The sequence below is a fragment of the Rattus norvegicus genome, chromosome 12 (genome assembly GCF_021556685.1).
Source record: "Rattus norvegicus strain SHRSP/BbbUtx chromosome 12, alternate assembly SHRSP_T2T, whole genome shotgun sequence".
Lineage (NCBI taxonomy): Eukaryota > Metazoa > Chordata > Mammalia > Rodentia > Muridae > Rattus > Rattus norvegicus.
In genome coordinates, this window is record NC_141545.1 from 18,303,546 (window position 1) to 18,309,126 (window position 5,581).

Sequence of the window (5,581 nt, forward strand, 5' to 3'; positions counted from 1 at the left end):
ATGGAGCTTAGGGAGTAGGAGGGGCCAACTCTAGGGCTCACCCAAGGCTGAGTCCCCACCAGCCCAGGCCCAGCTGTGGGCTTTGCCCGCAGGCCCTGAGTTACTCCTGGCCTGCCTTCCTCTGACCAAGAGGGTAGACCAAGCTGTCACCTCCATTGCTGTCCCCGTTAATATGGTACCTACTTACTCTTTGCCGTTCAGAAAACTGAGGCCTGGACACAACAAACAGGACATGGCCCAGTGGTGGCTCTTCTAAAATATGGGTTTGGGGAGCTGTATTGGTGCTTCCGCAGTCAAGAGCACTGCCTGCCCTGCAGAGGATCCAAGTTAAATTCCCAGAGCCCACAAGGTCACTCAGTTTTCTGTAACCCCAGTTCTAGAGGATTCAGTGCCCTCCTCTGACCTCCGAGAGCACCAGGCGTGGAGATGGTACACAGGCATTCATGCAGGCAGGGTACCCACACACAAAGAAGAAAGGAGATTTAACAACAAAATATTTTTCCGTTTTGTTAGTTTTTGTTTGCTGTGGTTTGTATGTGCACGCCTTCCCCAGCGTCAACCTTGGGTGTCTTTCCTCAGATGTCACCTGCTTGCATTTATTTGACTGGATGTCGCCCCGAGCCTAGAGCTCACAGATTAGACAGGCGAATCCCAGCAGTGCTGCCTCTGTCCCCAGCACTGGAATTACAAGCACATTTACCCACACCCAGCTTTTGTTTGGTTGTTTGTTTTGTTTTGTTTTATTTCTCCCAAGACAGGGTTTCTCTGTGCAGCCCCGGCTATCCTGGAACTCAGTCTGTAGACCAGGCTAGCCTCTAACTCAAGATCTGCCTGCCTCTGTCTACTGAGTGCTGGGATTAAAGGCCTGAGCCACCTGGCCACAACCAACTTTTTTTTTTTCTTTTTTCTATTTTTCGGAGCTGGGGACCGAACCCAGGACCTTGCGTTTGCTAGGCAAGCGCTCTACCACTGAGCTAAATCCCCAACCCCCCACAACCAACTTTTTATATGAGTTCTGGGATGAAACTCAAGTTCCCTCGCTAGTTCAGAAAACATTCTAACGGCCATTTTCCCAGTCCCTGGTTTGGTCTTTTTGAGACAGAGTCTCATGTAACCCAAGCTGGCCTTGAACCTGTGATTATCCTCCTGCTCCAGCCTCCCGAGTGCTGGGAAGACAGGTGTGAGCTACCACAGCCGACTTTCCAGATAACAGAGTGGGATGGACGAAGTGTGACCGTCTGCCTGGGTCTTAAAATGGCTCCTCGCCAAAGTAGTCACCAAACCTGCCCAGTGGCTCCAATTAGAGTCACGAGACCGTGCCCTGGCCACGGCTGTGATCACCGTGAGAATCCAGCTGGCTATATATCGGACACCTTCATCTCAGTGCTCAGGGGCCTGAGGCAGGGAGATAGAAAGGAGGAGGCCAGCCAGGGCTACACAGCCAGAGCCTGTCTGGGACTGAGTGGGAGTAAGGCTCAGTGAGGGGAGTGCTTACCCAGTGTGTGTGTGTGTGTGTGTGTGTGTGTGTGTGTGTGTGTGTGTGTTTATATACATATACTTACAAAAATGTGCGCACACACACACACACACACACACACACACACACACACACACACACGGAAAAAAGAAATAGAGGTCAAAGGGCAGAGGCAGCCTTCAGCCTATTCTGAAACAGGGACTCCTATCTCAGGCTAGCTTCCAAGTCTCAATTCTCCTACGTCCACCTCCTCAGTGCTGTCAGAGCAGAGCCCACCACCAGGTCAGGCACACCACCGTGTCCAGCATATGTTGTTGTCATTGTTTTTAAAATGTATGTCATTCTTATTTATGGGATGTGTGCATGTGTGCATGTGCACACGTGTGTATGCAGGTGCCTTGGAAGCCAGAAGAAGGTGTCAGAGTGCCAGGAACCGGAGTTAGAGACGGTTGTGAGTCACCAAGCTGTAGATGCTGGGAACCAAACTGGGGTCCCCTGCAAGAACAACAAAGTGCCCTTAGCCTCTGAGACATCTTCCCCAGATCTCCAGGGGTGGGGGAGATGTGTAGAGATAGGGCCTCCCTATTTAGCCCAGGTTAGCCTCAAATTCTCAACAATCTTCCTATCTCAAATGCTGGGATGACATGCATATCCCATCATGCCCAGCGTCCATGCTGTAGCTTCTGAGGGAGAAACCTGGGCTGGCCCTGGAGCCCAGCTCCCCTAGAAGAAGGACAAAACACCTGGCCGTCCACCCTCCCCATCTGTGCCTGGTCCAAGGTGAATTCTGTGAATCAAGGCGATCATGGCCAATGCTTGGCATGAGCCTGGCTAATTAAGAGGCCGCTTTAGTGTCATGGGCAGAGCCAGGCCCATGCCAAGATGTCTGCCAGAAGAGGGGCCACTGGCTGGTGCCAGGCCTTGGCCTTGCCTGCCTGGCAGCTGCCCCAGCTTACCCCTCAGAGACCTTCAGGGCTCCCCTTCTGGTGAGCTGGGGCCCAGTGTCTGGCCTCGGGCCCCATCTGTCCTTCGAAGTGCCTGGCCCTCAGATACTGAGCTGGGGCAAGCCGAACCAGCTTTCCAGAACCCAGCCTCCTCGTGGTTTTCCCAGATCCAATAAACTCAGCACCCTTCCAATGTTCAGGAGAGAAAACTAGCCAGGCCTGGTAGCGCGCACGTGTAGTTCCAGCACCTCGCGTGCTGAAGCAGGAAGAATCTGAGAGGCTAAAGGGACGACTCCGATCGGTTTAAGGGCACCGGCAGGCCGTTGCAGGGGTGGCTCACGCTTTTAATTCCGGCACTTGGGAGGCAGAGGCAGGCAGATCTCTTTGTTCGAGGCCAGCCTGGTCTACAGAGGGAGTTCCAGGACAGCCAGGGCTACACAGAGAAACCCTGTCTCAAGAAAGGGGCGGGAGGGGGTTGGGGATTTGGCTCAGTGGTAGAGCGCTTGCCTAGCAAGCGCAAGGCCCTGGGTTCGGTCCCCAGCTCCGAAAAAAAGAAAAAGAAAAAAAAAAAAAAAAAAAAAGAAAGGGGCGGGAGGAGGGAGGAGTATTTAAGGGCTTGGCTCCCAGCACTCACGTCACAACTGCCTATAACTGCAGCTCTGGGAATTCTCCACAATCCCGGTGTCCTTCCCCAAGGCCTCCATGTACAGTGGCTGGAAGTCAGGATCACAGTCTAGCCTGCAGCCTCCACATCCGAGAAGTGGTTGTTTTTTTTTTTTTTTTCCTCTAATTTACAGGAAAGAGCAGATTAGGCTGGCTAGGGTCTGCCCTGTCAGCCTCTCTGGGTGGCTAAGGGGACTCCCCTTTCTGCCTCTGAGAGCTGAAATTGAAGACACAGAAAAGTCCACTTCTGTTGGCTAAACCAGAAAACAAGGAATTATGATGAGAAACAAGAAAGCCTCCAAGTAGGGGATTCCCAGGGTTGAGTAACTAGAATGTACCCGGGAAAGGACCTTAGAATATTCTCCACCACCCAGTGTTTGACGTCTTAACAAATAGTTTTAGGATCCTGAGGTGGCCGCTGGGACACCAGATACAACACCTTCCTGACCTTCTAAATGAGACCCCTTCAAAGTCTCTATCTATCTATCTATCTATCTATCTATCTATCTATCTATCTATCTATCTATCGGTTTTTGAGACAAGGCCTCATGTAGCCCAGGCTATCAAACCCACTCTGGGTCCAAGGCTAGCCTTGAACTCTTTTTTCTTTTTTCGGAGCTGGGGACTGAACCCAGGGCCTTGCGCTTGGTAGGCAAGTCCTCTACCACTGAGCTAAATCCCCAACCCTAGCCTTGAACTCTTAATCCACCTGCTTTCACCTTCCAAGTGCTAGGGTTACAGATGAGCACTAGCACATCCTTTTTTCTCAAAATACTGCTCGAGATATCACATTTGTCAGTCGCTCTCATACCACAGCAAACACAGCAGAGCTCCTTGACCTCAGACCAGGTAAGGCTGTCTCATCCCTAGCCAGTGAGTAAAGGCCTCAATCTGACATTAAATGTATGGCTTGCCTTGGAGAAAATTAACCCAGACTCGGTTTTCTTACAAAGTTCTCTCTCGCCAAGTAGATCCCTTTGGGTTTTGCTGTTGGTATTTACTGTCTTGCAGTTTTGTTAGCTTGCTATGTTGTTTGAATCCCAACCTTGCTGGGCAGTGTGGTGGACATCTTTGATCTCAGCACCTGAGAGGCAGAGACAGGCTGATTTCTGAGTTTGAGGCCAGCCTGGTCTACAGAACAAGTTCCAGGACAGCCAGGGCTACACAGAGAAATCCTGTCTTGAAAAACCAAACCAGGCCCTTCTTCCCTTCCTCTTTCTCTGCCTCCCTCCCTCCCTTCCACCCTTTTGACCCATTTTCCCTCTTCCCTGGTATGGTACACTCAATAAAATAAAGTAACCCAAAAAGAAAAAAAGAAAAAGAAAGAGAAAAACCAAACCAAAAATTCTTAATTTTAATTTCAATCCTTGATCCCCCTTCCCCCTCTCTGTGTGTATATGTGTGTGTTTTGGTGTCTGTGTGCATCTATGTGTCTGTGTGTATGTGTATGTATGTTTGTATGTGTATGTTTGTGAGTGTGTGTATCTGTGTGTCTGTGTGCATCTATGTGTGTGTCTGTGTGACTGTGTGTGTATATTTGTGTGTATGTGTGTGTATGTATGTATATATGTGTATGTCTGTATGTGTATGTTTGTGAGTGTGTTGTCTGTATGTGCATGTGTGTATCCCACTGTACTCAATTACAGGACAATTTTCAAAGAGTCAGTTTCTTCTACCTACACACACACACACACACATACACACACACATACACACATACACACACATACACACACACATACACACACATATACACACATACACACACAAACACACATACACACACATACACACACATACACACACACACATACACACATACACACACACATACACACATACACACACATACACACACATACACACACAAACACACATACACACACATACACACACAAACACACACAAACACACATACACACACAAACACACATACACACACATACACACACATACACATACACACACATACACACACATACACACATACACACACATACACACACATACACATACACACACACATACACACACATACACACACATACACACACACAAACACACAGACACAGACACAGACACAGACACACACACACACACACACACACACACACACCCCGAATGTCTTTTGCTTTCCTTGCTTTGGATCCTTCACACTAGCCAGGAAGATGTTCAGCCGTTCAGCCCTTCTTGGCGATTCTCCTGCCTCCACCTCCCATCTCACTGAGGATTTCAGCGGCACAGCAGGGAACCCAGCTTTTTCCGAATGGCTCCCAGGGATGGAGTCCTGGTTGTCAGACTTGTGTGACAACTGCTTTTCCTACTGAGTGATTTCACTCGCCCAGGGTTCTTGAGACAAAATCTCATACTAAACCCAGACTAGCCTCAAACCCAATATGATCCTCCTGCCTCAGCACCCTTGGCTATTTCTGGAAACAGGGCCTCTCAGTATAACCCAGGTTAGCCTTGAACTCTATCCACTTGACAAGGCTTCTGA